This window comes from Athene cunicularia (genome assembly GCF_003259725.1).
Source record: "Athene cunicularia isolate RWA chromosome 5 unlocalized genomic scaffold, athCun1 chr5_part3, whole genome shotgun sequence".
Taxonomy (NCBI): domain Eukaryota; kingdom Metazoa; phylum Chordata; class Aves; order Strigiformes; family Strigidae; genus Athene; species Athene cunicularia.
The window spans coordinates 918,400-939,939 of NW_020799103.1; the positions used below are offsets into that span (position 1 = coordinate 918,400).

General features: G+C 42.0%; 1 protein-coding gene across 2 annotated transcripts in view; it reads right to left on the bottom strand.

Moving 5' to 3' along the window:
• GALNT18 (polypeptide N-acetylgalactosaminyltransferase 18) overlaps positions 1–21,540 on the bottom strand; it is a 165,115-nt gene that overhangs the window by 18,440 nt on the left and 125,135 nt on the right. The window lies entirely within an intron of this gene.

Sequence of the window (21,540 nt, forward strand, 5' to 3'; positions counted from 1 at the left end):
CTTTTCACCCCACAGAAATGATGAAATGATAACAGAAATCTGAGCTGGCTAAACTGAGGTGGGTCTGGGTTCTAGGTTTGAATAGAGAAAAGTTGACTGGTTGGGTCACGCCTTACAGGAGGAGAGAAGGGGAAATAAACAAACCTAGCAGAGCACGTTAGCAAAATGCTTGGTTGTGACTGGCTGAAGTGACCTGTAAGGGCTGTGGAAGGACTAGCAGGAGCACACCCCAACAGATAAATTAGGTAATTCACATCCCTGCAAACAAAACGGATGCTTTGGAAGAGCAACAGACATTTAGAAGGCGCTTTCCAGACAGACCAACAGCAACTATTTGAGATACATTTAAGATCTATCCAGATGATTTTTTTGAGAGTGACTGAGGTAGTGATACAGGAAGGCAGTTTGTAGTTGTGATTTAAATTAGTGTTAAATAGAGAAATGCCCACAGCAGTACTTCTTCAAACATATCAACAAGTACTCAAACGGGTTTGCAGTCTTATTTCAGCACAAAATGGGCAACTGAGGCACTTTTGTTTAAAACACTTCAGAGGATACAGGCACGTTTTACCAGGTCATCTGTTCCCACAATATTGCAACATCCCCATCAACGGACACAACAAAACAGCAATTTTGCAGTCATTTAGGAAAGTGATTTTTGAACAATCGCTCCACTACTTTCTTTCAGTCCAGATGACTGAATACGGACTATTAAGTCATTGGGGTAACTTTGAAAATTTTCCTGAGAACCTGGACCTTTCATTTCTGCTACAGCAGCAACTGCCATAGCAGTCCCTGTTCAAGGGACTGGAGACTCAATAGCCAGACACTTTCTTAGTTCCACTGAAGTCAGGGCACTTGCATGCTGATTTACAGCATTCATTCAAATTCCTTTGCACTTTCGCTGAAGACGCAGCCTCAGCAAAACACAACCACACATTTTCACATGGCCATCACATACATACTCCCTGAGGAGCTACTGAATTTCTACAGAAAAAAAAAATCTTGCTTGGATGTTGGTATCAAAGCACATGATTAAAAAAACCCAACTCCTGTATCTTGTAACAAAATCAGGCTCCATAAATGTGATGAGTCTGTTCTAGCCCACAGCACTGTCCCCTCTATTTCCTTTGGCGCAGCAGTGCTGAGGCACCGCTCTATCTACTGGGCCCCCCAGGAGACGTTACGTTTGACAAAAGGCACTCAGCTTCTCAAAAAGCGAAATGATAAGGATTCCGCATTACTGTCAGATAGATGTCAGACAGGATTTCTGATCCACAAAGCACCCGAGTGAGCAGGGGCCTGAGCCCTGCAGGTGCTGGGGGGCGGAGGCGCGCAGGGCCCCCCCGTGCAGGCTGCAGCCATGCAGAGCAAGTTACTCAGAACAAAACCCGGTGTTATTAACCTAAAGATCCGCAGCAAGCCAGTGATTAAAGTAACAAAAGCTTCATACCTGGGTCTGGAAGGCGAATCGGCTGCCTTCAAAGCCTGACACGGGGCTCTGCCACAAGTCTCTGTTTCAGGCTGGCTTTGGTTCTTGAACTTGAACTCTTGAACTCTTAACTAATCACCTTCGTTTCCTCTGGACTGTAAAAGGTGGGGTTTTATAAACCGTTTCCAGTTTTTTATATGTGCTGAGAAGCTTGATCTGCAAATAGCCTTGTGCTGAGAAAACGGCACCTTCCGTTACTCAGGTTTTGTTCCGTTATTCTGGTCCATACAGGACCAATTATTCCACGGCTTTCTTGAATTCATTTTCCTCTAAGTATCCTACCTGAGGGCACTGCTTCATTTCCTGTTTGCTTCAGCTAATAATCCGAGTACTCACATTAAGTCAAAATATGAGACGAGCAAACTGAGATTGGTATCACACACATTAATAAAACTAGTAAAACAGTTCCCAGAGTCATCGTGAGGTGAGAGATTTAGTCACGGCATACTTGTAGATTTTCTAAACAATTTTTTTTGAGGACAAAAATTACTTGTCCTAAAAAGACAATTAAAACATGAAAACACACTCAGGGGTGTTGCTGTTCCTCCTAGATTACCAGCTGGATTGCCATGGCAGGTTCCTGTAGGGCTACAAGGCTAACTTGGGTGGGATACGCACATCTCGCGTGCTGTGTTGCAGTAGTGCAGTACGGAACACATCCTAAACCTGCCATGAAAGCAATGAAGGCTCAGGTAATTCAGCCAACTTTTTTTTCCCAGTGAAAAAATATTTCAAACACCTACATGAGATAAAATCTGCACAAAAGGCACGAAGCAGTAGCGTACAAGGGAAGGTGAATGAGCTCTGCTTACTCAGAGGCAGACACGGCTCTGTCCTCACAGTGATGTGATGTGGAGCCGCTGTTCACGAGAAGTTGCCCTAAAAGGTCAGACTGTGATTCCCGCTGCAATTAACACTGAAATTCCACTGACTTTGAGCGCGATGAGATTTTTGGCTCCAAGTTTATTATTCAACTTTGAAAAGCCACCAGAGTTGGTAAAGACTTCAGAGCTGAAGTGGGTTGCCAGTCGCAGTAAATTATTCATGGGACCTGGTTTATCATGTTGCAAAAAGTTAGAGTAAGATGTTCAACTTAACACAAGATGATTACCTGAAGGATCAATTGCCAACTCCCTGTTGGAAGTTTAAAGCAATACACCCCAGTTTTCAGGCTGAAAGCCATTTGTAATCCTTATGGCAATGTTCCCAGGTGAAATCACGCTGGAGACTGGTACCTGACCCTGCATTTATAACAAGCAAACTTAATGCTCAGCACCATCAGGATTATTTGCTGCCCTGCTTTTGGCATAACAACTACGAGGAACACGAAGCCTGATTTACCACTGCTTTATTCCATCTTCGAACCGTATTTTCCCCCAGATGAATCCGTGAAGCCATTTATTATCAGGAGCAATACATTAACACATTAGGCCCAAAGTCTCACAGCAGATCCCTACCTGACTACAACTCCAGCTAAAGAGCCGTCTGGTGCATTCCAGTAACTCCAGACGTAGCTACCATGGCCATTACTTGGCTATTTATATTGTTCCCCACTTTTATAACAGCACTTCTTGTTACATAAACACATCTGAATGGAAGAACTCTTCAACCCTGATAAGAAAACTCTTGACAGAATCCGAGTTACTTATGAGTAACACAAACGAATAATTAAGATTAATTAATGATTAATATAAAAATCAAGAGGTTTCCCATTTACTATTCATGTAGGAAGTGACAGGAGAGAGAGGCTGAGCCACCATCAGCAGCATCAGTGCATCTTGTGCTGCCCTAAAAAACTTACTGCTGAAGTACAAGCACAGGAACACAGGCTGAGGACTGCAGAAAGCTGCCACTAAGCCCTGGGTCAGCTCTTAAAAAGATTGATGTTACTTTTCTGAGGTAGGTTTTCAGCTGCTGCAGCCTGATGATACAGCTTTAAAGCAATTATAACAGTATTTTACCATGTCGAGGATCTATTCACTATGAAACTTGTCTTACTGATGAGCTGAAACCAGCTAGCATACCAACTGCAGCAGCACTGTCATTTAGACTTAAATTGTAAAGTGTGTAAGAAGGAAACCACGATTTCACTTCAGTGTTTAGGTTTGTATCTACCGAACTAACCCACCAGCATCCTGATGATCTGACCTACTTGCTCCTCTGCTTGTCCGTGCACTAATTAACTTCCGAACTCTCAGCAGCAATACTCTACAGCAATAAAGCCAAGGTGCTCAGAAACTTTAAATGATACAGTGTGAATGTATAAATACAGGCTTAAAGATACAAAAATGTCAACATATTGCTTTAATAGAAAGCAGACAGGAACTCAATGCCAGACTTTTTAGTTTAAATTCATGAACCTGTATTGCAGTGGAATACCTAATTCTGCTGTTGCCTACTTTGGTATTCTGCTTTGGATTTTTTTAAAACAAGCAAACAAAAATCCCCTTACTTAAGCTCCACTTTTTGAATTGAATAGAACTGTCAATCGTTGTTTTTATATACACTTTCAGTACGTAATTCCATAGTCTTCCTAATGCTGGTAACTACAGAATTAACAAGACCTGGATAAATGAAAATTTTAGTTGATTCACTTCCTACAGCTTCTCTCGATTTTGCTTTTATCTCTGCACAAGATCTCTACAATTCTTCCACAGGGAAGAAATAAAAGGCAGTAAAAAAAAAAATAAACTGGAACCATTCTGGCATAGGCAACTGTGTCCTTTTTTTAAAAAGCACGCTGTGTTACAGCTCCTGTGACTTTGTCCGATCTGAATTTTCCTTTTCCCTCTCCCACCTGTCCCTCTTTACCCTTTGCAGTTTTCTATGTGGATTCCTACAGAATCCCCTGTCTGTCTTACCCTGCTTCCTTCTCCTTCAGCACATGCTCGCCTGCAAACAAACTCAGCCATCGTCCCCGTGTGCTGACGCACCGGTCTGTCCTTTACATCAGGTTTGACTCCTTCTGGCCAAATTGACATCTGAGCTAGCTCACTGCCATCTGTGTGTAAGCATTTGGTAGCTCAGCATCAAGAAGTGTAAAAGCAGATTTTTTACCTGTTCACAGCTAGACACAAGTGCTTCAAATTACAGTCACATTCAGGTAATCGTGCATTTATATAATGCACATCTTCATCTCCAACCTCTTCAACACTCAACATATCTTGTTATACATCCTTTTTTCTTTTTTATTTTTTCCCCTGCAGAATGTCTCTAAAATACAGCTTTTCCACTCAGTTGACCCTTGCTGCCTTCCTCACTGATGTCAGCACTCATGCCCTCTCCAAATCATTCCTGAATGCTTCTGAAATCTTGGGTTTCAGGTTGCCTTGCAGGAAGGCAGTATCCTGCCACTTGTTCTGTTTTCCAGGCTGCATCAACTGCTTGTCACCATTTCCAAAGCCCTTCTCAACACCTTCTCTTGTTACTTACCAGCCTAGCATGTAGGAGCAGGTTATCTCCTAATTAGGTCAGGATGCTAGCTGTCATTGGTCACATTTTTCAAGCAAAGATTCCTGGAAGCTAGGAGAAGCAATGCTGGCATCTTCCAATGACCTAGTCTTTCTCTGCACATTCCACAGAATTTCCCTTTTGCCCACGTCTCAAGAAAAAGAAAAAAAAAAAAAGTAATTTTGCGGATATACCAGCAGCATCACCCAAGAATGCCCTCAGTACCTCCTAGCATTCCTTTCTCCTCTCTGCCACAATCTCCCATTCCAAATATTCCATCTGTAGACTTTAGCTCTTCAAGTCAAGGGTGTACTTCTTATTACGAGGTTGTAGAGCACTTAATGTAATACATTCCTGGGTCATTACTGGGATGCCCAGAACTACAATAATAAGCGTAACAATAAAAAAAATGTAGTGCCAGGGACGAGTCGGGTAGTTAACCATTTCTCAGAAAAAAGGTATGTGTTTTCTTCTAGTGGTATAACTTTCTGAATGCTTGTTAAAATAAATTGTGCTATTTCTCCATTATTACCCCTTTTCCTAAACTGAATTTGATAGAATTTTATGTTTGCAACTGATAAGTCAGGCAAATTACAAGCAAGTGCCACACCTTCTGAATTAAGATGCTCTACTAACATCTTGGTCTCAAAGGTTTTGGGGTTCTTTTTCTTTAGTTTTGCGGTTTTTTAATCCAGTCTTGTCATCTTTAATCCTGTATGGCAGGGAGCAAGGACTACAAAATATAGAGGTCCTTTAATTCCTTTGGCATTCCAGAAGTGCTGTGAACTTGTGTCATTTTGTGAAGGGAATGAAGGTGGTTACATGTACGACTTTGAGAAGAATTCCCAGCTTCCTACAGATACATTACTTTCCCTACTGTCTTTCCTGCCTGCACTGAAAGCAATCACAAACCTGTTTCTAATTTCAGATGAGCCAGATCTCACCCGTTCTTCTTAGGATCATGCATGCATTTGATTTAAGGTTTCCAGAGGTACCACATTGACACCAACACACGCAAATACAATGGAAATTGTCTAAAAGTAATCATTTTGGTGCTGAAGACAGTAAAATACAGGCATTAAAACTTCTATGTGGAAGTGAGGCATTACGTACAGAAAAACAGAAAGATATGCAGCACATTTCGACCTAAGCTGGTTAGTGAAAGTCTGATTATCTTTTGTTTACTGAGGCTACCAGCAGGGACATACTTATTTTTCCTCACAAAACACAATGAAACACCCCAAGAGTTCATCAGTCAAACTTAAGTTTATAAAGTGATTTTCTTGCAAGCACCTTTGAGAGAAGAACAAATCGAAATGCAAAACCCACTTGCTCTAAATGTCTTAAAGTCTCAGTAGTAGTTTTTGAGTCTGCTACAACCATAGCAAGAAGAAATGGGGCTTGATTAATTCACAGCAAATCTAAAATAAATCTGACATAGCTCCACTGAAATCAAATGAACTGTCAGGATCCAAGAAAGTCTGTCCCCCCTTCCTCTGCATGTGATAAAGTTTATAGATGATCTGTAACAAGCAGCATCAATACACTGACCTAAACAAAACCAGGCTGACTTTACTCTTCAAAGGCTGCAGTCAGAACCCAAGTGGGACATCTTGTCAAGACCGAGGTGAAGCTGGAAACTAAAGATCCTGTAGGACTCAGTGTCAGACAGTGAAAGGTGCTTCATACCAAGATTCTTAACATCACCTCAGATCTGCTGGGAACGTGGGCTACCCGTCCTTCCATTTAGTCTAGACTAGCAGAGAAGCTGATGCCAAGCTAGAAGGAACCCAGTGAGAGACTTGAGTTACAGCGGAGTGGATACACTGAAGTTATGTGCAGATGGAAGCTGAAGGACCAGCCGAGGACAGCCCCCGGTCTGGCACGGCTCTCTGACAGAGGGGAAGCTCTGAAGGTTTCACCTACTCCTATTAGCTGCCTTTCCTTCAGCAGCAGTTTTAACCTCCCACTTGACCTCCTAATCTCTCTGTGCTTGGTGTTAAATAATTATACTCTAAAAGTCTTATTAGGGGTATTATTAAGCTTGTGAATTAATTAGGAACTCATTATGGCAAACCAAGAGATGAGCAGCACCGACTATCTATCTGGAGCACCATTAATGTCCAACGCAGGGACTAGTTAAAAGAACCTTTGCAGTGCAGCAGAGAACCTCAACCACCAAAACAAGGAAAAGAATTTTACGTTGTTTAAACACAGAAGTGTCAGAGAAACTCAACACAGATGCACAGCACTGGCATAGACAATTTTTTTCCATTTTTACCGTCTTTCAGGGCTTCAAGAATTGTCATACAGCTGAGATGGTGACATACTGCCACCTGGGAACTCCATCTTAAAGGCTTACTACCTGCAGGTATACTGTGCATTTCCATATACAGAACTTCTGCTGCTGCAGTTTCAGTGGTAAACAGTTCTCTCACCAAGCCCTGCCACTTGAGCTGCTCAGTGGATACTTCTGTAGTCTTCTCCCAGGTCAGAATTATTAGTCATTTTTCAGAGTAAAACCCTGACACTATTAAAGTTTGCAGAAGTTTTGCCTCAGGTTTTCGTGTCATATCAGCCTATAATTACAGAACAGACAGATACTATACATGGCCTACTTTCATGCTCGGTAGCATTATTTGTAATAAGTTTTAACAAATGAAACCTCTGCCAGGTTTAGCAGCCATACATTTTGTATTTAAAAACACCAGCGGCACTTTGTCATAATATGAATAAAATTTCAGACATCTGATGTTTATGCTATGATTTCCTTTTCTTTACATGACTTATGTGACTTATCAGCCAACTTCACAACTGTCTATTCATGGAGGATGAGTTAATCTGAATACTGATGATGCAGACATGATTGAGAACCACCGCAGAAAGAGCGAGCACCTGCACCATTTTCTGTTGGCCATTTCTGTCACTGACAGTTGAGCTCTTCTCAACAGGTAATGTCACCTTGAAGTCTGTGCCAAGTGCTGTAAGAGATGAGGGCCTGCGGCACGGTTACTCAGTGGGTAGGGGCGAGAGGCGCAGACTGGGGCAGCTCTCCGTCCCCGGGAGAACAAAGGAAGGTTACTCAGTGTTCCCACCCCGGCACGTTCTGTAGTATTTTACCTCTTAAACCAAATTAAGCCCATTAAGCTGAAGAAAATAATTTCTGGTATCATAAATGGACAGCATCAAAATTAAAGCAAATCCATAACTACAGTAGCCCACAAAGAGTAAAACCATGATTCCTTAGCCGTAGAGGATATGTTTCAAGTGACAGAGTCTATCCCTTCAGCTGATTTGTTTCAATCTCTATTGTTGGTCTCTCTGTACAGACTAACAGAAACTCAGGAAATTTTATCCAAACTGTATCCTGAAAGAAAATGTCTGTCCTGAAACATTTTTAAGCCTCCCAAGGCAGGTGGAGAAATCCATGTGCCCCCATAGAAGTGGCACCTTGCCCGCCTACCAAATGTCTTGAAGTAGGGGCTCCACTGTTTGCAGGGTGACAGCAAATGACACTCAGAGAAAGGAGCATCTCGAGTTTAAATGAAGAGTCTTTATACTGTGACCTCATGCAAAAACTGTAGCTTTGATCCTGCCTGTGTTCACGAATAAATTGCAAAGTTCACAAAGCTGTGCAAAGGCAATGGAATCGTGTCTCAGGCTGGAATACTGTGCTCACATCCCAGAGATTCCCCTTTCTTTTGCTCTCCTCGCCCCAGGAAAAGGGCAAAGAAAAGCATCACCTGATACATTTTCATCACTGAATGTACTTTTAATGCTAATGACATTAGCGAGGAAGGACCCCAGAAGCAGCCATACTCCAAGATTTCTCACCGTGAGTACTTAAGTCTTAAGAAGACTTTCAAGACTAGCAATGAATAAATAAACAAAGCTGTTTGAAAAGCAGAAAACTGCTTTTGTGTCAAGCAGGACATTAGTGCCGTTCAGTTGTTCTAGCAGTAAGCCTAGGGAAGCCTTACTGGGCTTGGCTGAGTGAGCTTCATTTCTCCTGTGACTACGAACACTGCCAGCTTTGTACTGTGCCCCTTGCACAAAATCAGCTCTAAACCTTGGCAGGAGTGAAACAGTAAATACTGGGATATGCAAAGGCACACTGCTTAGCTGTGCCAATAGTACAATACCTTCTCCCCTGTTTCCATTCATTAGGGCTTAATTTCTGGGCCTTCCCATCACTCTGTGAAGGCTCACATGTAAACCTAGGCCTTACAAGTACCCACAGGCCAAGTAGAAGCAGCTCAGCTTTCCTGACTAACAGTTTATCAGGTGGATGAGGCAGTAAAGTAAAACCAACAACTCTAAAACCAGGTTGTTTAAATGCCCTTCAAGTACAACAGTAAATATCTAAAATAGTTACACTAAGCTTCAGACTGCTGAGGTATCACCAGGCTGGGAGGTTAAGCTGCCTTCATCACAAAAGGCAGATGATGTCACAGATCTTCCCCTGCATTTTCTGCCTGTTTTAGGAGCCTTTGTGATCTGAAGTAGATCATCCTATAACGGTATCTGCTGGACACAGCCCTAAAGAAAAGGAGAAGCTCTCTGTCTTGCTGTTTAGAATTAATACAAAAACTAGCCACATCAGTCACTCATAATTAAAAGTCACTGAATATTCACAATGTAAGGAATACAGTTCTTTCAGGACTCTTAAGTAAATTAGTTTTACAACATTCTCTTGATTGTTCTAAAACAGAAATACCACTGTTAGCAGCTTCCTAATTTGAATATAAACACTAAGCAGAATTATTACAATTGCCTATTGTACAATAAACTATTTAGTGATTTATACTGCTTTGCACAGCTGATTCTCCTCAAAGCGCAGATCTGTGTCCCTGCATGGGCCCTCCATGCCTAGATCCTCCCTAGGAGTGCAGGGGCATGCATGGGAGAAACAGTGGCCTGGGAATTCCCGCTCCCTCCCTGCTCCTCCATCCTTCCCAGGGGCCGTGCCGAGCCCAGACACCCCGCTTCCAGGGGGCTTGGACCAGGTGATCTCCAGAGGGGCCTTCCCACCTCGACCAGTCTGGGGGAGTCTCCCATGAACACAATCTGCAGACAGTTGGAGAGTGACGAAGTTGGAGGGACAGGAAGAATCATTAGAGGTAATGTTTGTCTGATTAAGAAAAAAGTTAATCAGCATTGATTTCCAGAAGTTTGAGGAGTGCCAAAAAAGAGAAATAATCATCAAACCTGCCACAGTTCTTGTAGGTGGTGGTTTTTTCCTCTCAGTGACCATAAATACAGAGTTATCATCTCAGGTAGTATTTCCCAGATTACAATATTCCTTCAAATTATTTATCTGCAGTTATCAATGGAGGCTCAGTGGGCAGATTTCACTGTTTGAAAATGAGCTACATAAGGTATTAAAATATATTTGGAAGCCAGAAATGGGAATTCTGCAGCAAACAGTTAATCCATCATTATTTAGCATGGCTCCTGTTGAAAGTGGGAAATTGGGTACTTCAGAGTACTAATGGTGTATGTCACACATCTGGCACAATAACATTTATTTTGCTCACCTGACAGTTCATATGTAAATGTGCCCTGAGTGCTCAGGAAGGTCCCAGTTCTCACAGTCCATCACTATGCAAACACATATATTTATTCCTGTTACTTATCATATTGAATTAAAAAAATGCAATCTGGGAAAAATGCCATCTGGTTGCTCCAGAAATTCTTAGAAACCCCAAATTCATATTTCCTAACAAGAAAGAGCTTAAACTTAATGAGATATTTCAATCAATGCAGTTGGTGAGAGGACTTAAGTGTCCTGACACTGGACACAAACAAACCCATGATTATCAGTCATGGTCATAATTCTATCTGGCAACTGTAAGTAATTTTTTGAGGATTATATAATGCTGACATCACACAACATTTTGAAATCAGTTGGTACCCACTGTATGCCCGTACTGTGAGAGCACTGTGCAGGCACACTGAAACAGAGGAAACCTTTTTATTGCGTTGCGCTACACTAATGCAATGGCATTTGATCATTTCTGTTTGAACAATGGGAGATTTCCTAATTTGAACACATTTGAGAACAAATGAAAAAATTAAGGATTTGGTTCTGTGTTAATACAGAACAGAAGATCTAACGAAAACCCCAAACCAACCTGAAATTCACAGCTCTGATTTACCATCGTTGGCATGATCTCCTCCTTACAGACCGAGCTCTGTCCCTGGGCTTTGATCACAGACCTCCATACTGAATGCAAAGCAGCAGCATCTATAGAAGTTCCACATTTAATATGGTAACCTCAGTTTTCTTCTTTAAACTTCATGTTATTTTAACAAAACTTGTGAGTTCGTAAGCTGTACTGCTATTTTTTCTTTCCCAAGCTGATGCCATTAGTGAAGCAGTCAGTGCAGACCTCACCGTTTTAAGGCTAATTTCAGAGTTTGAAAACCCTAAAAATAAATGCTGAAATGGAATATGCATGCTGAATAAATCACTACATCTTTAACATGGCAGGAGCAACAGAGCTCCAGTGTTCGCAATCAGTGCCGTTCCTGCTCAACAAATACAAAGTTAATGTTGTAGTAACACCTGAATGACTTCAGCGCAATCATCAGCTTTGTCACTTGATTGCTCCAAGCCTTTGTGGACAGCCAGCTGAGCAGATCGGCTTGGCAGGACAGAGCGAGCCCTGTATAATCTGCTAATCACACTTAAGGAGGGGGGAAGAAAAAAAAGGCAAATGATTCCAGAAATCTAGCAACTACTTTTACAGCTATAAGGTTCTTTACCTTACAAAAACACATTTAAAACCCAGTTTCTTTTAGGGCATACCATTATTCTTCCACTGTAAGAGTGTTATTTCTGTAGATTCTAAACTGAATCGAAATCCAAAGAAGTACTAGCTGTGGTGGCCACTTAGTTGACAGACATGTTAGCAGATTTAAAAGCCAGAGAGGACCATTTGTTTTTTTTATTTTGATCTTCCATATGCCACAAGCTGTATACTTCCACCTGCTTACCTCTATGTCCAATAATTATATCACATTGAGTTCCAGTTTCCAGAACTGTATCAGCTTGGAGGACTTCAGCAGTTACTGTCACTGCTTCTTCTGAGGGCTGGTCATCTGCTCTGATAGGAATATGCACCTTATTCCTAATTTGTATTCAGCCGGCTTTAATTTTAGCCATTGGTTCTTGAAACAATGCTAAATTCAAGTCTCCAGTATCCCACAGTTCCTTTTGGGGAAAATACCCTACCCCATAAATATAACCAGGTTTAGATTGAACTCAGTTCTTGCTAAGAGCTAGTTTGATTGCTAATTTCAAATAAATTATCTGACAAACACAGCTCTATTCTTGGCTTACAAATCAATGCAGATTTTTTTCCAGAGTTACTCATAAAGATTTAATCAAAATCTTAGGTGAACAAATACTTTCTGATATTCTTTGTGCTTCCTGATTGGACAAATCATGGTTAATGAACAGGAGAAAAAAAATCCCTTGTTCGCAGAAACGCGCTGTGGATACAATCATCCCGTAAACATTTCTGCAAATACCCCTGCTCTGCAAGGGGGGAACAATAGCAGAGAGGCTAAACTGAAACCGAATTGCTGCTTGGAATTTGAATGAATGCTGTGAAAGTAACAGGGCTGGTGTGATTACAGAGGGAGTTAAATGTGCTTTCATGGAGACTGAATTTGGTCCATGAATTCTAAATGAGCCAGTGGATGACTTCAATTAATGGAATGACATAATAAAATTATCAATAAAACTAAAATTATAAAGTGAATCTTCCATATACTGTATTAACTACCTTCTCTAACAGTTCATCACGTACTGTCAGGAAATTGAGAAACAAAAATCTGACCTTCAGAACTTTAACTCTGATGAAGTAACAAATGAGATAGTATAACATCAATCAAAAGAATGTTTAAATTGACAACCATCCCACAATTACTACAACATCAATCTCCAAGTGCTATACATGTGTTCCAATAACTATGTTGGTTTTAGGCTGAATTTATATTGCAAGCGACAATTGGTTTTAAAAACTGGTGGTTGAAATGCCAATTTGCAATGAGAAGAGACATCTTCAAAATGTGGATAACTCTGGTAATTGCTACATAATACGCTACTCTGATCCATTTCAAATTAATGCACTCACAAAGTGAGAAATGCTCAAATAGTGTTAGATTATGAGACACTGCAGGTACCCAACACAGCTGCTTTATTTCTCCAAAAGCATTAATTAAAAAGATTTTAGCTTAGTAAAGAAAAGCTCCAACCTTCTTTTTTGATTGTACTGAAGCATGGAAATTTTTAATTGTGAATAGATGGGTAATAGAGAATGGGAAGTTGATTTCACTTTTAAGCCCCACTTTAACTCAAGACTGGGGTAGCGTGGAGCTCAGGTACTGCGGGTGCGCTCCGGGACAGGCGCGGGGCGCCGCGAGCGGGCGGGGGGGAGCAGGGGGAGCACACTCCACCACCAGTCCCAGCCCAGAGGCTCCCGGCCGGGGCAGTGCTGTGGGCAGGAGGTTCTGGTGCAGACCCGCCCTGGGAGGGGTTCCGCAGGCCCTGCTGGGAGCCAGCTGGCAGGGGACGCTGCCCCCGGCCTGCGCCCGCCGGGTGCCCCTCTGAGGGTACATGGGGCCCTGGGGCACAGCCCTTCCTTACTGCAGCGGGTCTGGTGCCTGCGTGAGGGAACAGCGCTCCTCACTCCAGCCAGGCAGGGCTCCTCTGCAAAGAGCGAGGTCTCTGAGGGGGCCACCTTCAGGCTCCAAGATGGGGCACTAGCCAACCGCGGCAGAAGTCAGCAGCAGCTTCAAAATTCCAACGGGCAGTATCTTTTGGAGGTGCTGGCTCCAAAGCCCTCCGTCCCCAGCTCACGGGTCTGTGGAACAGGCTACTGCAAGCCCAGACTCCTGACCTGAAGCAAAGAGGAAAGGCCGTGTTGCCTTTAACTGGCTCCGTGTCCAACATGGAGAGCACAGAATCCAGTGCCGCCTTGTCATCTAGAAGCTTGGCAATATTTTACCTTCAGGTTTTCAGTGACGTTTTTTAGCTTGTTGAAATCCTTTTGGCCAAAACAATCCATACAAAAAAATTACTTACTATAACACAAGAAAAAAAATTGCCTGGAAATGTATGTGCATTTTTATTTCCCAGATGAGAACAGTTTTGAACTACTGTATAATATTCAGGCTAACAACTCTAATCTTTTCTAAATTAAAACACTACATGAAAGCTTGAAATGCTCTGATAATTTTAAATTCTTAGGCACTGCAGTTGCTCAAACAGTTTGTTTGAATTACATTTTCAATGCAGTTTTTTTTACTATAGATATTCCGGGCAAATTGCCTTAAAAGTTTAAAGTAAGAAGGAAATTTCTTACAGTGACCATCACGAGCTTAGTAACCATTACTTGAATCTTATACAATGCAGGAACTCAGAAGACGACATCAGCTTTAAATAGCCTGAAAACCAACCCCTTTGGTATTCCACTTGCCCTCTTTTCCTGCATCAGCCTCACCTATTTAACCAAATGCTGAATAAATTGTTTCCAGTCAAACTATAGAGACAGCAGATACACGTCCCTCTCCTCCTGTATCAATGGCAGATTACCAGTGCACAGGATGACCAGGCAAGATGATGCTAAAGCAGGATTTAGTCATCCAGAAAAGCAACAGAATTCAGGATGAGGAGGATAACCCAAGGGCTGAGTGGCAAGTACAAAAATTAAAGCAGTGCAGGAAGCATGCAAGGTAATGACAACATGATACACAAAACAGGAACTGGCAATAGTTAAAAAATTATTAAAGAATTCTGAGAAGAACCTTCTGTAATGTACAGCAGTATCAACTAACCACTTTTGCCGTATTAAAAAACAAACAAAACACGAACTGAACAAGGCCCCCACCTGTGCGCCGCACGTACAACAGAACAGAGCTGTTCATTACTGATCCTGTTGTTCCGCGCACAGGCATCCTTTGTGGTCCCCAGCGTACTTCTCTGTGCGCTCAAGTCTTCTCACTACTATTTTTTGCTGACGCGATGCGTTATTCTTTTCTGCAGTGGTGTGATAAAAGCTAAGTTTATCAAGTGTAAGTAAGCTACATCAGAATTTTTGCCAGTTGAAGTGTCTATTATCTCTTCTGAATTCCTGCTTTACAAGGCAGAAGCTTTCTAACTGCACATCTTTGATAGCACTTTCCGAGTACCCTTCTGACATTACTTCTGATCAGCATTTGCAATCTTTCCTCCCATTAAAGGTCAGCTTATGCTTCTGTATCTTTTCAGCACATCTTGTATATAAAATTGCAGCAGGACTCTACTGTGAAATATTAAATAGTACAGCTATCTTAAAAGAACTCTTATCCATTCCATTCTCTAAGATAAGCATTTCCCTTTTATTTAGAAGAATGGATGATTGGACAGACAGGGCATATCACAGACAACTGCTTTTATTCCTCCTATATTTTGTGGTTAGGGGTTTGGTTTGCTTTTTCAAACACGTTACCTGTGGCACTGGCTAAGTTACCTTTGGCTCTTCTGCTGCATTTACCTGCATGAAACAAGCAGTCATTTCTCAGTCAGAAAAATGCTTATCAACTAGCTGATATTAATTAAAAAAGACCTTTGTTTTCTTAGAGCCTTCTTGGCTCAAAGTTTTCAAGTAATTCAAGTTTTTAATGTTCTCCTTCTGTCTTAAATATTTGTAGTGCTCAAAAGAATTGAACTACTTTTTGAATTCTTGCTTTTTAACTTCAACTCAGGTCCTGGAACCTGAACATCAAGATTACTGCTTTAGCCAGACCACTGATTTCAGCTTATAGTAGTATTTTCCTGTTTTGTTATTCATGCTCACCTTCACCAGTGATCCTGCACGCTAGGCAAGAATATAGATTTCAAAAGCATCTAAGACATTTTTAATTCTAGGCCATCCTATCAAAGCAAAGAAAAAATTCCTTCAAAACAAAACCACTTCTCAGAGTACATAAATGGTATATGCTCCCAAATGAGAAAATCAATGTTACTCTTAGGAAAAAAAGATTGGTTTTCAGCTATTTAATTTCACCATGGTTGGAGTTTCAATTCCAAGTGATCAGTTCCCTCAATTCTCACAGGCATACACAATGTTTTTACACTACGTAGTTTCCAACACAACAATAAGTAAGCAGCAATATCCGTTCCATTACTTCCAAATTGCGGGATGCAGAAGATATTTCCTCTGATCCCAACTAATGCAGTTCTGCAGCATTTTTTCCTTACTTTTGTTTTTAATCAGTGAAGTGGAACACACAAAAGACCTATCCTAGGTCTGAAACCTGAAGGAGGACCTCTTGGGCTCACTCTTCTGATTCCAAGTGTCTTTTGCACTGTGAACCTAGAATGACGTTCCCTATGCCCGATGGACAGGTTACAGCCTCTGGTCCTACTGCCATGAAGAGCTACAGTCAGCTGCAAAATAGTCTCCAAATCACTCACCAGTCTGTGCGCAGACAGTGGACCCAGTGATCAGACCCAGACTTGTACTTCACAGGCTAACAGCTCAACACCACTGATCCTCACCTCTGAGTGCACAAGTCTCTTCAGGTAAGAGAATCTCTCCGATGAGGCAATAGATACTGAATCTGAATGAGGTAAGCAGTACAGAAGACTGGGTAACAGTCACGTTCTCTATACCAACAGAAAGCCTCTTGAATCAAACCACAGCAAGTACAGAAATAATTTACTCATGGGAAATGGTTCAGTGTGTTTGCTCCAAAACTAGAAAAATCAGATGAACAGCTTCTCTCTCTGAAATGTTGCACTTAAGTAAATAATGAGAATTTGGCCCGAATCAAACTTAAGGAAAAAGATTTTTAAAAGAAAAGAATATACAATGTGAAATGATATATTAATCTTATTCACAACACATCCTGAAGAAGAAAGTGTTGTACTGCCTATGCTAGGCCAAGGAAGGACTGGTTGGTTTGGGGAACCTCTGAATCATCTCTGTAGCTCCCCAGTGCATCTGTCGCATATTCTGAAGAGGCTGAGGCTTTGGGATAGTGTTTGCTGGATTTACTTCTCAGGCACGCATCAGAAAAACTCTCTACTTTGAAAGGCATTGCAAAAAACGAACACCAGATTTGGCTTCCACTGCAAACAAGGTCACAGTTTCTATTAACTTTACTATGCTCAAAATCAGGATTTATGCACTGAAAGAAATTAACAGAAATATAAATAGCCTCAATAAACTACTCAGCAGGAATGTCTCTATAAGACATTAATTGCCATGGCAAGCAGGCCCTTTACAGAATATGTTTAAAATAAAAATTAGAATCCATTAATGCTTATAACCACCTTGCTAGGCAGTTTCACTAACTCTCTAATTTTTACTTGGACCTTTACTTAACTGAGTAACCTAGATTTAAAAAAAAAAAAAAAAAAAAAAAAAAAAAAAAAAAAAAGCTCTTCTAGTTCCAGAAGCATTTTACCCTTGCTCAGGGAAAGCATGTTGTCTGTCCATGACGTTAGTGCTGGGCCCAGCGCGTAGATCATCCTCAAGGCTGGGTGGAAAAGGCCTCGGGGAGCCGCGAGCCGCCGGCGCGTGCCAGGCGCTGCCTCTGGAAGCAGCGGAGCGGAGCAGAGCCCGGCGCGGGACAGCAGGGACGGGGCCCACCACCGAGCTGCCCCTCCCGATGCGCCCGCGTCAGCTCGGCTGCGCGGAGAGAGGAACCACTACTCTCTCCACCACACGGCGTGACTTCTCACCGCGGAGTAGCTGCACCAGGCTGTAGCTGGATGTTTAGTACAGCGAGATTTCCGTACAGCACTCTGTATGCGCCTGCCTACATAAAACAACCAGCGCAAAGCAGGTGACTGCAGGGTCAGCCCAGTGCGTCAGCAGGTCCTGAGAACGGAACGGCGCTACGCGGAGCAGCCGTCGGACCAGCCTGCCTTACGCACCGATGGCGAACGTGCCCAACATTTACCTTGAAGACAAACGTGAACATCAACCCTGAGCTTTACGTGACTGACAGCTGTTAAACAGCTGCTGTACCACTTCTTATCGCTTACAACAGACTCCCCGGAAAGGTTTGTTGTAGACATCTTTAGGGCAGTGAGTTTTCAGGTCTGAAGGTCCTGAAAGATCATCACTTGATCCACATGAGCAGGTTTTAGTCTGTTCTTCCCTACTCCCTGACCACCGCTGGGATATGCTGGTACCAGTGGCTGCTAGCTGGGGGGCCTTCTGTTTAACTTCTTCTCGCACAGTCTCTGTTTACAATGCTTACGTGTTTTCACCCCCGCCCCAGAACATGGTCCTTCTTACGTATGTAACCACAGACCTGTTGCTTTCTGAAATGTATGTATTTCAAAGTAGTTCCTTAGAATGCTGTATTTTTGGCCGAGGATAATTATGTTTTCACTATAAGTTTAATATTCAGCTGTAGGGAGAAAAAGAATGCATATTCAACCGTGAGCCAGCTCAAGATCTGAGTCATCACAGCTATACGCTGTTCTTAAACTTCAGAATTTCCTTTATCTAAACTCTCCAGGACAGCAGTATTGTGGTGCTCTGTTGGCACCAATATTCAGTATTTCCGTGATTATTTTTTTTAAAGCAAATGGAAAGGTGTAATGGAAAACGTGACCTGTAGTAAATGACATAATTACATTTTGTCTATTAATTTCTCCTTATAAAATGGTTTATACTGCTTCTTGGTCCGCATCCTTCACATAGACAGAACGCCACTCCTAAGCGGGCTCCTGTTTGTGCTGTCAAATGCCCCTAACACTCCTTCTGACAGAGCACGTGGTTCCTCTCCCAGCTTTCCTGGGATTGGTGATTGTCCAACACGATGTGAGCACAGGAATCTAAAGAAAATTTTTTACATTGCAACAGACTTATTAAAATTAAGGCTCTATTAAAACTCAGTTTTGAGGTGTTTATATTTGTAATGCCTCAATAACGTGAAGATCACACCAACTTTAGTCCAGAGATGCCTAAATTATTAATTTAATGTAAACTGATTGATTTCTCCCCCCCTCCCCAATTATTTGCAAAGCAATTTTAATTCCTTTGATAATTATTTGCTGAACATTGATTAATTATTTCCTGGGTTTTACAGATTAGACTACTAACTTTAGAGTGTTTGTGATCAAACCTGTAGGTTTTTACTGCAGTTTTAGCCTTTTTTAGTCATATATGTTCTTGGTTACAAATTAACAAATCTCCATGTATGAACAACCACCATGCTTAACTTTTAACAAAAATATATACGAATAACATCTTCAAATAACATCTTCAGAGATGCAGGAATTCACACCAGGCAGGGCTGTAGCCACTGCTTTCCGAAGGTCAGTTCTGCAATCTCTTGCAGACATATGAAAGGATGTGAACGGGTGTACCTTCTCACCTGCGTTTCTCTTCTACTAATTCTCCCAATCTAGTTTTCTGACCCTGGTCCTCTACTTGAATTCCTCAAAATCTAACTGGTTTGTATTGACTTTCACATCCCTGGATGAACTTTGTGGTTTAACTGCTTATAAATTGAGAAATACATGAGCCAGAAGCTACTGAACGAGGGAACACAGAACTGCCCATTATCCCCTCAATCAGAAGCGCTTTGCAAGGTAAATCTGTACTTAAAATAACACTTCATTGACTGATGGTACTTGTTTATTACACAATAGTTATAAAGTCTCTAATACCGTGGTGTTTCATTCTCAGCAAAGAATCTTCCAAATTACCACTCAGGAATAGTTTCAATGCAAGTGACACGCTGTCATCAGTCTCCTCTCAAGATTACAGGCCTGGTTAAACTGCAGTCTGCACCAACCACCAGCCAGGCTCAGGCAGGGCCCAGCATTAGGGAGGGAAGGCAGTCAGGCCGGGGCAGTACCTGCCGCAGCGACAAGTAACCCTCTTCTCCATGCAGAATGGGGGCACTGCTGGAAACGGACCTTTTAAGGCCTAAATGTATGAGTGAATTGTGGCTTTGCTGCAACAAGTTCACGAAGTAAAACGGCACCTTCATCCTCTTCTGCATGAACCACTTTAAAAAAAACACACACCCCCCTCCCACGGACTTTATGTTCTGTATGTTTTGCCACTACAATTCTTCTGTCTTTCCTTTTTCCCTCTACATTTCTCTCTTCTCACTTTCTCCCTTACTGCCAGTCTACCTCATCTCCCAATTTTCCTGTTTCCCTCTATCATCACACTGACGGGGGGCTGCTTCCTCACACCCCCCAGCTGTCTCCAGCATAGAGACTTTAAACCACCAATGCTATAGCCACCACAGTGTAACTTTGCACCAGAGCTAAGAATGGCACCACCAACACCATCAGCCACACAAGCAGTCCTGAACCAAGGGACTAATATCTTTCTGACTAATCTATTTTGATAAGGACTGCCAGGTGGGAAAAATAGCCCCTTTTATATAGCACGTCACCACGGCTGGAATAAAACTAGCATCTCACCGGTGTCTTTTGCAGTTACTGGCAAGTTCACTAAGATTAAAAGGAATATCTATTCAAGTATTTCTGATCTGCTAGAGGAAATGTAAATGGCTAGAGCTCTGCTTAAGCAAGAGATGCAATATGTGCAGTGGGAATCTTGCAGAAGTGTGCTGAATAACGTTTGGTAGTGCTTACCCCGTTAATACCATAATCCCCAACACAGAGAAAGTCTACTCCTCTTTCAAAGAAAGTTCTCAGTACCGGGGTCTTGCTCATCTCAGCCTTCCTCAGGGTTGTTTTTAACATCATTATTTACAAAATAGCGATGGGAAGGAGACACAACACTGCAATCATGAAAGGAGCAGAATCTCGTCAAGAAAACTTTCCCTTGCCTCTCTCCCCTCTGTCATTTATTTGCTGCTATCTCATTTATACAGAAATTCAAGTGACATTCAAAGGTAGTTTTCATCTGGTGAATACTGAACTGTGCTAATCGAAGTGACTTTTTTATTGTTGTTGCTGTTTGTCTGTTAACTATCATTAAAATTTCTAATTGGAATTTAGGGCTGTGCCTGTAGTGTGTTGTTACCACAGATGATAGGCCAGAAGAGTTACGGCACCCTCCCAGAAGATGAAGAATAATGGCTCTGGCTCACGGGGGAATTACACAGTTCCTCAGTGAACACTAAGGACCAGCTTAAAAACCTCCTGGAGGCAACAGTGGCTACCACACAATTATGTGACAAATAAGGCACAGCCCATGCAGTAAGCGAGTCTGATGGATGGGATCTTCACATATTTTTGTCTTCATCATTCATAATTTACTCAAGCATGATGCCACTAGTGATCAATATTAAAGGCCCTCAAGCGCAGGAAGCCAGCACAGAACACAGTTGCAGCATGGCAGGGAAGTACAGAATTTTATCTGCATTTCACCAGAGTCACGTTTCCAGATCACTGTGAGATCCAGGTACAGAGGACAAGACTACCTTATTGCTCTGTGTTTGTTTCTGATGTTAGGAGGATTCATCTGCTGTGCAGTCAAATCACATAACTAAGAATTCCAAGGGTAAAACCACATTCCATAACTTAACCAGAGTGTGATTAGGGTCCTTCTGAGAAAGCAAATATAAAAGGGAGCCAGAGAAAAAATGATCCAAACTAG